We start from the raw sequence: 12,098 nt of genomic DNA on the forward strand, positions 1-12,098 counted from the left end.
GAGGTGGTGGGGGGTAGATTTTTTTAAACGGAAAATAATATACTATTCGTGTTTATGCCCGAATTCTGATTTAATTTTGTGGCAAGAAATAGAGGTTTTAACTTGGGCTACTAACCCTCATTCGTTAAGTAATCATGATTGCTAAATTGCATATTTATGGTTGGTTTCATATTCATGTTATTGTTATTCTGCAAAAATGAGTGAATGATCATGATGAACAAACGCTCGTCCAATATAAGGAAGGCATACAGTCTGCCACCCATTCTTAGTGATAGTCATCCAGTCACCCAACCGTCTCTGTTTCGCCATCCCTGCTTTTCATAAATTAAGTGCTTTGTAGAAATCATCAATCATGTCGCTTACTTTGTGAGTGGGAGCACACTTATTAGTTTTCATTTTCAAAATGCCGCTAAAGATGTTGACAGGCAAAAAACAAGCTGCACTAGGTAGGCTATATATAGGACATGCAATTTAAGGTATCATAATTCTGTCACGGCACTCGAGGCTCGAGGGCAGGACTCGCGTGACGAAGGAAAGCGGGGAGGTAGGATACGAAATACACGGCGAGACAGATACTCAGAAACAAAAGTCTTTACTGAGACACGCATGCAAAGATAACAACTGGACGAGGTAAGTGACGGTAATAGATAAAGGCAGACCTGACGGCAAGGCAGTCGCGAGGGTAGCTTTTAGAATACTCCGACGTAGACTGTAATGTGCGATCGGCTAATATAGTCAGAAGGCCCAATCAGTAAATGACAAACAGCTGTGGGAACCCAGGTGAGTGATGATGGGAGGAGCCGTCTCCAGGGAGCAGCGGAAGAGGTGACAGGAAGGGCGGGGCGTGCCTGGGACGGCGACGAGATGTGACATATTCCACTCCACAACTTGGTTAAAAATACTTGCCCCGATTAAGTTTAGGAAAAAAAACATTGACGTAACCATGTTTGGACATACCATGGTCCCTCTACTTGTGAAAATTATTGGTTAACTAAATGTAATAAAATGTTGGAAATAGAGACGCGTTTTCCATGTAAATCCCCTAATGCGTTCCAGGACCTGCCAAGATTCAGGCATGGATGTTTTCTAAAGCATATAAATTCATCAAAATATCACCAATAACTTTCAATTAGATTATTATGCCATAAATGAGATTGTGCATGGTGTATTTTATTTTATTTTATTTTTTTTGCCCTCATTAGTTAATTTCTCTCTTAGAAGTTTTTTTTTGCCAGGCATTTTGTAAAGAACGTTTAAACAATGCTTGGTCCAAGGAGGACACTGCATAGACACATATCGATCTATCTACACACATAGACACATACAGTCGAGGTCTCTCTGCACCAATGGGATGCCAGGAAGATGCTAGGTAATAGCCAATGGTTCTTGCCCTAAATCAGATGGGATCAGCTCCAGCACACCTGGGGCCCGAAGGAGGATTACAAATACTTTACACAAAATGGATGAAGAATAATTGACAGCAGTGCCTTGTTACATTAAATTCAGATAAAACAGTGTCATAATGGGAAATGGACTCACTCTAGAATATAAATGTCTCTTGGAAGTATATGTACATTTACCCAAATTGTAAATGGTTTTAAATGATGCGAATTGCACTTTTAATTAATGATTCTGGATCCTATAAAGCCAATTACCTAAAACCCTCAGTTAGTATTTCCTGGCCAACTTAATTACTCCCCCTTTTGTGTCGTGCTTGGGAATCGTAGCCATTTGATTGGTTCGGAATGGCTTTCGTGTCACCAGTGTGGTTAATTGCTGCTCTGAAATCATTTTAATAAGAGCAAATACCCCCGGGTAGTCTCTCTCTCTCTCTCTCTCTCTCTCTCTCTCTCTCTCTCTCTCTCTCTCTCTCTCTCTCTCTCTCTCTCTCTCTCTCTCTCTCTCTCTCTCTCTCTCTCTCTCTCTCTCCGTCTGCAGATATATTGAGGCGAAAGAGATTGGGACTCTCCAATTAATGAGGTATACTGTGACCCCTCTCTCTAATTACTGTCACTGATTATATGTTACAATTATAGAATTCTTGTCCTACCAAAAGGCTGTTCAAAAATTAAAGAGAAAAGGAACTAGATTGAGAGCAGTCAATTCACTTCCTCGGGTGATTTTGCCAAACCTTCTATCACTTTAATGAATAGATAATCCATGTTTGATTAATATATTCAAGATTGGACAAGCAACCTCGAACACACATTAGTTTTTGTAACTAACTACCAATTGCTGGTTTGCGAGACAGACCTTTTATATCCCAACTGGGAAAGACTTAGCAGATGTATACGTAGGCATGTAATGTAGGATTTTAAAGGTAATTATTTTGATCCGATCTAATAAGTGTGTTTCAATTCAAAAGTTGAATTTTACTGACGTTCAGATGATCTGAGGCATGTTTGGAACGAAAACTACAGTATGCTCTACTATAAGTGAATTTATCTCACTCCACTGTGAGACTAATAAAGGCATATCCAATCCAATCCAATCCAATCCAATCCAATCCAATCCAATCCCTTGCTTGCTTATGAAAAGATTCTGAGCTCAGTGGAAATGTCTTCCAAAGTTCCATATAAAGCTGTAAAGGAGGGATTGTATGGTTCATTTCTTGTTTATTATTTGAACTGGATGGAGAGCAGTGCAACATCTGAACAGGAACAGTCTGACAATGTATAAATCTCAACTGGATCTGGAAAAAAATACATCTGTGTGTATTTGTCCATGGACGGACTACCCCAACGGTAGATGTGTGTTCCATAAAAGATACCAACACAGTAATGGATTTCCTCTGGGGAATCAGAAACATTTTAAGACACATTCAATATGTCATAGTTTGAAAAGTGTTATTTCCACTTGCAATTTGGTCCGTATTTGGCCTTGGCATAGGGTTGCATAAACAAGTACTGGACGACTTGCATCTTTTAACTACTTTCCTCCAATGCCGACACTATATAATTTAAAAAGACTATTCAATCACAGCTGAGTTTTATGATTCATTGTCAGCCAAAGGACATTGGGGCAAATGGTCTGGAAACTATGGACAGCATTGAAAGCTCCATGACAGTGGATCTTGAAAAATAGACATTCAAAGACAAATAAAAACAAACAAAAATGAAACATTTGAACTTACCTGTACCCTTGACTGAAGCAAACACTGAACCCATTATTCAATTGTGACTGGAGGGGGGGGGGGTTAACAGTGCTCCTGGGAAACTTTTGTATCTTATTTTCAATTAGCAAAACCATTCAATCAATATTGATGGAATGACCACTGTTACCTGTCAAGTGAATACATTCTGCATCAACAATGAAAGTGTCTTTTAGCATTTTTGTAAAACTCGAAGAGATCGGCACGACACAGACCCTTTCCTTTAAGTAACGCTTCAGAGATTTCTGGAGATTGATCAGTATCAGTCATCCACCTGACAGCTACAGGATTGTATCACATTTAGAAAACTGGGCAATTTGGTACTGGGTGAACAAGAACAGACAAAGTATCAGGAGCCTTTCCATACCGCCAGATAATTTGAATATAAAACTAGTGTACTCAAAGCCATTTTGTGGACCGTTTCTGGTTCGATCGCTTCTTGTTAGCATATCAACATTATTTCTAAAACAATTCAGTCGTCATGCTTTTTGAGTCCTTTGGTCTTGTGCCATGAGATTATTGTTGGGTGAAATAAATGCCTTAGCTCAATAAAATGCTTGTGAATGGAGTTCAGAATGTTTTTTCCTCCAAAAAGATTTTAATGTCTCTTACTCATGTGCTAAAGTTATACAATGAATATGATATTCGGATTGTATAGGCATGCAATGAAGGATAGATATCATAGCGAGGGAGATACACAATGAGAAACACGGATAATTAGGTGTTCACTGCCTTGCTCAAGGTCACATCCACAGTGCATAGGAAGAGAATTAGCAGCCTTCTGAGAACAATTCTGATTTCCATTCAGCCATTTATTGTTCTTGGAGCTACAATAAATCCTTACAAGTGGTGCTGCTGTTAATGCCCCCCATAAATACAATGGCGATGTTGAGGTTTGTGGTCAATGGGAAACAAATTTAATCAAGTGTTTCATGTCATTCGTTTAAATAATGATGCCAAATAAATTACAATCTCTGTAAAATTAAATGAAGTTTAATACATATCTTTCATACTGAGACTTTAAAATTCCATTTGGCGAACAAACTTTTTAATGGTGCATTGTGTGATCCCTTTCCCATGCTCGCATAATTTTATCCACTGCACAACGCAAAAAAAGGGGGGGGGCTGTAAGGTGCTCAAGAGTAGTGTGAGGGTTTGATGCCTTGCACAAGAGCAGGTTGACAGTGTAAAGAAAGTCAACATCAAGAACTGACTTTGAAAAGTCATTTGTGTTGTATTTCTGCTATGCTCAGCAGCACAATGGCTCCCCTCTTCCCGCCAAAGCCTCCCACTGACCAACCACGATGAAACTCAACAAAACCCAACATATGGAGACTATATAACAGAACGAGGTAATCAATGCACTGCACGATGCCTGTTAAGCCCCTCGATCCTATTCTCATGCGTTACTGGCCCTTCTCCTTCATTACCTATTCAACCTCTCTCTCTAATCCTTTCTTAAGCTTGCCATTCTTCTCTCACTATTCACACCACTTCAGTTTTATATCGATTCCACCCAACTTACGCTATTCTTCCAACGCAAAACCCAATTTTACTTAACTAACTCCCACAGCTGGAGCGCTACAGTATGCCTTTGCAGGACCATGATTAGAACTGAAGCAATTCCGAATGCGGTCTGATCAATACCAATTTGTTGCCTTCGTCTCGGCCACTGGGCATGATGGTTCAGTCAAGGGATGCCAGGAGGCTACCGGTGTGTACCTATGTGTGCGTGCATGCATGTGTGTATAACTGCACCAACATGTAACTATTGATTTGACCATTACCTCACCTGAATAAAACCTGAACCGAACCAAACGGAGCATTTTCAAGCAAATAAAATTATGCAGGCTCCAACGTAAATCAAGAAGTCGGCATAGGTCATCACCAGACATTTGGACAGTGTTAGCGTAGGTTGGGGAAGGCAGTTTGTTAAAATGTGTCATCTAAGCCAGGTGTTAACAGTCCGAGTCAACTGGGATCGGTTCCGTCCCGCACTCTTAAAGCAAATATAATATGATGATTAAAAGTGCAAAGTCGCGATTAAAGTCCCACGTGGCGGAAAGGTAGCACGAATGGATAACACTGAACTGTTGAAGAGCAGAAAGCGTGTTTACATCTAAGAGTCAGGATCCAATGTCTATGTATGGCTGTGTTTGAGAAGTAATTGATAACACGAGCAGGTGGCTGAGTTGGCAGGGGAGGATAGTTGGAAATTTTTACAGATCGTGACCATCTGACAGAAGCTGGCAACAGAAGAGTACTTGAGATTATTGCAGGCATGTGGAGTATCCAAATAAGCAGCACAGAGAATTGCATAACTTTTTAATGTATTTATTTGATTATTTAATTATTATTATTTTTTATTATTATTATTTTTCACCAAAGTTTTCTCTCCTCTACTTTTCATGAATTCTTTGAGGAAAAATTTGTAGTAAAGAAGTGTGCCTTCACCTCCTTGGAATGATTGAAATTTGCACATCATACACTGTTAAATAATTTGTTGTTGAGCAAAAATAAAATAAAAAATAACAATACAAGATAATAATAATAATAAATGATAATAATAATAATAATATAATAATAATAATAATAAATAATAATAATAATAATAATAATAATAAAATAAAATAAAAATGTGTTTACAGCAGCGCTACAAATCTACACCATAATTGTCATGCAATGTTTTTTGAACATGATTTTAGGCTCTTTATTTTCACAGCTAAAGATGTTTCCACATGGCCTCCCCATGTTTGAAATGAAGTTCTCGGTGACATTTCATATGGCGTTCACAGTCTGTTCCGCAAAGACACGTCCTGTGATCCTGAGATGTTTTTTTTTCTCACAGACTTATGTGCACACTGCTACATGAACATATTGCTCCTATTCATTCATTTGGCTACCGCGCACGTTGGTCCAATTCCAGGCACGTTTAATAAATATTTGGCTTGTTTTAAAAAAAAATACTGTAATTTGAAGTGACATTATTTATTTTTTTTCATTAGTGCGGTGTTATTAGCATTACCATGAACACTTATCATGTACATTGCTGCATAGACTTAGTCAACACATTTGCCACTACCATATGGTGCTTCTTGAAATTAAATTGCAACGTCTTTATACACAGACCAACAAACACACGCATATACACACACACACAAATACAGAGGCAATAATAACATGCACCTTATAAGAGTGTTATGTCTCTGCAGGTTCGAGGAATGCACACTGTTCACCAGTGTGCACTATATGTTGCTAATTAAGGCCTCCCACCCGACTGAACAGTAAAGACGACAGACCTGAACACGAGTGTCACAAAAAGCATGTCAGACGAATGCAATGTGTTTAGATGGAAGTTCCATCACCATATAAATACAACTTTTGTATTGGTGATGTGAGTCAGAATAAACTGCCGCACTATAAAATGTAAGAATTTTTTTATTTTTTATTTTGCGGGGTAGTTACTGATAGTATGGATAAAAACAGTGGGTAGTAGGTTGCTAAAAGACTTGACCCAACAACGACAATCTAATGTAGCACATGTATCCAAAAATCATACTTCATATTTTGCTAAATGGGCCATAGATGAGCACGACTTCATTTAATTCTCCGAGAATACAAAACAGTCATATTTACGGTGCTTTCATACCCTCTATTTCCCTGAACACCAGAAACGTATGATTTCCATTTTGTGTCATCATTCTGTTTATGCTCTTGATCTCCTTGTTTCCTCGCCTCGTACATTAAAACGCTATGTGGTTTTATGTTTGTCCCAATGGCCACAAGCATAAATTTATCCTTTCGTCAAGCAGCATACTCCGAGTCCTATAAGACAAATGCAGCCCCCTCTTCCCATCTCAAGTGGCACAACCAAGTTGCAGTACATGTTCTCATGTGAATCCCCATGAGGTTACAATTGTACTATATACCCTCACTCAATCAACCCTATGTCATCATTTTATTGACCACCTGAGATACTCGAAGTGCTCGGTAATTATCCGCATGCATCATTAGTATGACTATTGCAGGCCAGGGGAGAACCCGCTCTACTGAGATAATGAACGAACAAATGAAAGGCAGAAATTTAAAGCCAAGTTTGAGACAGGATGTTAAACACGACCACAATGGAACAATGGAAGGAATACAAAGTGAGATGTGGTCATCGTTCAAAACAACAGATGGACGGATCATGGGAATGACTCACATTGGCAGCGTTGGAGCCACGATTAGGGTGGATATTGATAGCAAAGGCGAGAAAACTGTGTCATACTTCTTCGGCCACTTGACAGGTGCATATAATCACACGGGGACAAGGCAAACGACAAAACAAATCGCAGTAAGGCAGATGGATGGGCGGGCGAGTACGACGATTCACAAGCCGACGACATGCCAGCCAAACAGAGAGAGGAAGGGAAGTATTACGGAAGCCAGGATGTACACGATGCATCACGGGGAGTAAAGCAGCTTTTTTGCTGTCATGTCCATCCATAAGTCACACTCAGAGTTTTACTTCCAAAATGAAAATCAGACTATGTTTGTTCCCCTTCTGAGGTGCCAGATTAGTGTAGAACAGGGGTGCACATTACGTCGATCGCGATCTACTGGTCAATCGCGGAGGTAGTACTGGTCGATCGCAGCGTGACAGTAAAAAAAAAACATTTGTCAGCCTATTAAACGTCCCGTCACTTGATTGACATACAGGGCAACCATTCAGATTACAACTGAATTTTGACCTTTAGGTCGCCGTGCATGCGTAAACACAGCAAAATTTACAAGCTAGTCAGCGAATTCCCTCAGATTTTAAGCCCTTGCTAAAACATATGGTGATCAAAATGAGTGAGAAAGCTGGACCAAGTAAGGGGGCAAAACATATTACTTTCATACGGAATGGGAAAATGTGGAGCGCCATTTTCGGACTGTTCATGGAAAATACGACATTGACTTCCCGCCGAAAAGCCAGCTGAGAAAGACAAAGGTGGACGAACTAAAATCCCAGTTGTCCGGACAGCAGTCATTTTTCACTCAACATACTTCAAAAGCGAAAGCTGGCACCGAAGCATCGTTCCGGGTGAGTCACGCCATCGTTAAAAAAAATAAGTCCTTCCAAGACGAAGAGATAACATTGCAAAGCATTGTAGATAACAAAACAGAATGACCAACGTGTGATCGTATAGTGGTTATTTACAGAAAAAGAGAATACAACACAAGTTCAATGTTATTTACATGATGTCCCTGAACGCATCATACGCGGAGACTCGGCAGAACACGCGGTGCGGTGCGCTTGCAAGGGCGCACAGTTCAACCCGCCACGAACATTCACGGGCAAATGAAACACGACACAAGAAACCAAATATTGTACAATAAAAACGAAATGAAGCAATTATTACCTGCAACACAGTATGGCAGAAGGGATCGGTGAAGTCGCATGGGTTTCGTCTTGTGATGAACTGCGCAATAGAAAAGCACTATGAAGCACATGTGCTTCAAAGCTCCACTCGACAAAACGTGAATTAAATAATGACACAAAAAGTAATCTGTACTCGAAATGAATAAGGGAACTAATTAGATAACACTAGACAGTACAAAAGGGGAAACAAAATAAGATATTGTCATGAAAATGCGCGTTAATCGAGACCAACAGAAAATTGCGACTCACCCTGAATCTCCTCGAGATTGTTCTAGAAACTATGGGCGGAACATGGTGCCACACTGTGCGCCGTTGCGTCACTTCCTTCATAATTTAATAATCTAAGTGCACAACTCCGTTACATATATACAGTACTGTTGTTTGACAACAATTAAACCATGGATTTAATAGAAGAATTGTGATATCCGAACAACATACAAGGCAATTGTGGCTGTGGAGGACTATCTAACAAGCAAATCCTTCATCGCGAAAGAGTTTGACGTGCGGCATCAACGCAAGTTATGTAAACGTTGCAGTTTTGGTTTTTCATCCATGTACAGTATTTGTGTTGAATCCAGATATCTTTATTGTTTGCAACAATCACTGTTTTTCATATGATTGTACATGATGGCGTTCGTGGCTTCGTGTAAATAGAACTTGAGGATTTAGCATTGGTTGCTTGCATTTTTGAAAGGAAATAGTCATTAAAAAAGTGTAAAGACGTTTTTATTTTATGCACAACTTTTTTTTCACTTCACTACTGTACAAAAAACATGTTAGATATGCAATCCATGAACCCAATGATAAAATTACATGTCATAACAAAGATGCCCCATTTACGTACCCCCCCCCGTCCCCTCTTTAATGCTGTTCGGCGCAGGATCGGATATATCGATAGTACGGTTATATCGAAATTTTTTCCGACTCCCGAGAATATCGATATAACGAGACTTTACTGTATATTATAACCAGCTGCAAAACGCTTAAAGAAGAAATGGTCTATCATCGGAAAACTGAATCCGCATACAGGATGTGAGTCAGCCTCACATGAGACGCGAGGTCCAACTAGGTCAAACCAGTTCAAACCAGGAAAGGACTGAGCAAGCATGACCCTTCCCTCCGGAGAAGACCGCCCTCGTGTCCTGGATTGATCTGTCCTCTCTCCGGAGAATACCGCCCTCGTATCCCGAAATGAACTGTACGCCATCCTACCTGCTTGGATGAAATGGGGAGGAGATAGAACATTCTAGAATTTTCCATGACCTCATGCAATGAATCATGTGACGAAGGATATAAAACCGGCACGATTGCAGAAGAAAAAAAGGAGAACAGGTGCGGTCAGCGAGCCTTCGGCCTCCGTGACCAGGAGGACGGCAACCCTTCTCCCTTCGACTTAGAGGACCTTGAGTGAGATGGGACCACGGATGTATTCAGGCTCTGAAATCCGGAGGGCATGGACCGGCCCAACGGCATCAACACAGACCTGAATCTCCGGGGAAATGACCAGGATTTACAGGGGGATCTGAGAGCTAGCGGGCGAGATGTGTCCAACGGCACAGACCAAAGGCTCGGAGGGGGAGCAATCCTCTGTTCGAGTAAACTTCCCGTCTGGTCGATTCCCTTTCCCTTTTGGTCTCACGCGGGCTTCTTAGAAAAAGTATAATTTTAGTTTAGCCGAAATTGTGGATTTATTATTTTTTTCAATTTTGAATTGGATTTACTTTGAAGATTTTTGCTTGATGAAATTACGAGAAAGTGCCTCTCAGGAGAGTGTCAGGCTCGAGATCGGTCCGGAGTGTTAAGAAAAAGTTTCACCAATCGATAAAAATTAACTATTAAAGAATTAGGCAAGTTGCCTCGGGAGCATTTCTAGACCTGATCAATCTGTGAAAGGCTAACCGATGATAGACAAAAGCATAACCGCATAGAAAAGATGATTTTATTATAATTTGTATTATTTTCATATTTTATTTTATTCGATTGTTATTAATTTTTGCATTACTCTTTTAATCCTTTTATCTTGGGAAAATCGACATGAAAAAATGTAATCGGCATTAAAGGGTTGTGACGTCCGGAATCGCAGTTGTGAAATACCGGCGCCTGTCTGGTTCCGCATCGTGCGAGAAAAGAAATGAACCGCAATAAACCCATTGATTGCATAAGCGTGAGTCATTGTTGTCTCTGAAAAGATATCAAGTGATCCTATCCGTTACAACCTCCTAAAAATTAATAAAAGTGTGAAACGGTGAGAGGCCCCGTCCGTCGCTGGGGTTTCCTCTTTTTTTTAATCCGTCGACAACGTAAATGTTCAAAGCTTTTTTATTCCGGCTCGTAGGTTATGTCCGAAAACCTATGAAAAACCCCCAAAAAAACAAACCCAAATGATCATAACAACAATCGTGCAGTGTCCGTTTACTCCGATTCTGAAAAAGAATGAAAGCGGTTGGCCTTGGGAAGCCCAGAGTCCGCTTCATTCACGGTTACTCGTCGGAGGAGAAGAAGGAACGGAAGAAGACCGGGTGGACTATGCAAAAGTAGCTATAATTATTTCGTTCGAGGCAGTTTCTCTCAGCGATCGGCTCGCCTAAAAAAAGGAAGTTGGAAAGGGGGAACTTGCGGCCAGGGCGGCAGAGTTGAGCGAGGGCGGAGTGGCGCCTTGCACGCCCTTCCTCGTTTCGCTCGCACTATTCTATCTCTCGCGCTCCCGCTCGCCCGCAGGGACTTCCTTCCCCCCTTCCCTCGAACGCCCGTTACCGGGAGGGCCGATCTACGGGGACAAAATAAAAATAGGGCGGGAGGAAGGAGCGAGCGTTCCTTCCCCCTTCTCCCGATTTCCCAATTCGATTTTCCCGACGCTGACAATACTAGCTGTCTAGTATCTTGCTTACTTATTTCATTTTTACTTATTGGATTGGATTGGATTTGCCTTTATTAGTCTCGCAGACACAGAGAGTCATTCATTCTTTAGCAATTTCTGTAACCTTTTTGTTACACGAAGCAGTTCCAGATTAAAGAGGAGAGGATTAAAGTGTCTCTTTCAGATGGTCAGGGACATCATGGTGGAATGTGCACGTCGACTACAAGCTAAATGTTGAAAGCAAACATGCAGGTGTAGCATCCATTGACGAAAAAAGGTTGTCTCACATCTCCTGGCCCACATAAATCCACTTCAATTCCAAGCCGTGACAGTTCCACATACACATCGGCTGACGCTCCTTCTTATCGCGGCCTCCTCAAGCCATGCATCCATTCAGCCGCAGACTGTCCATCAGCAAAGACCTTTTCGCTGAACAAAGCGGGGCTGTGAAGATTCCGCCCATTACAGCCGCAAAAAAAGCACAATGGCGTCCAGCGATAACAGTCAAATGGCACCAACATTCCTCCCATTCAAAAACAGTACTGGCATATTCATGCTGCCGAAAAGGTGCAACGATCAGCACAGCCTCCTCCTTGATGAATGCCATTGCCAAAAATGCTGAAAAACAATCTGTCTCCGTTCCACACGACGCGCAACAACACAAAGTGACAAAAGAAAACAAG

At 40.9% G+C, this 12,098-nt stretch overlaps 1 long non-coding RNA gene across 1 annotated transcript; it reads left to right on the forward strand.

The window, feature by feature from the left end:
* Positions 1 to 518: 518 nt before the first annotated feature.
* On the forward strand, positions 519 to 6,561 carry LOC148888214 (uncharacterized). The gene is made up of 3 exons (XR_016117144.1): positions 519 to 630; positions 4,405 to 4,503; positions 6,364 to 6,561. It is a non-coding gene; the product is annotated as an uncharacterized LOC148888214 (long non-coding RNA).
* Positions 6,562 to 12,098: the final 5,537 nt, after the last annotated feature.

This window comes from Hippocampus bargibanti, linkage group LG14 (assembly GCF_051943395.1).
Source record: "Hippocampus bargibanti isolate YZ-2025 linkage group LG14, ASM5194339v1, whole genome shotgun sequence".
NCBI lineage: Eukaryota > Metazoa > Chordata > Actinopteri > Syngnathiformes > Syngnathidae > Hippocampus > Hippocampus bargibanti.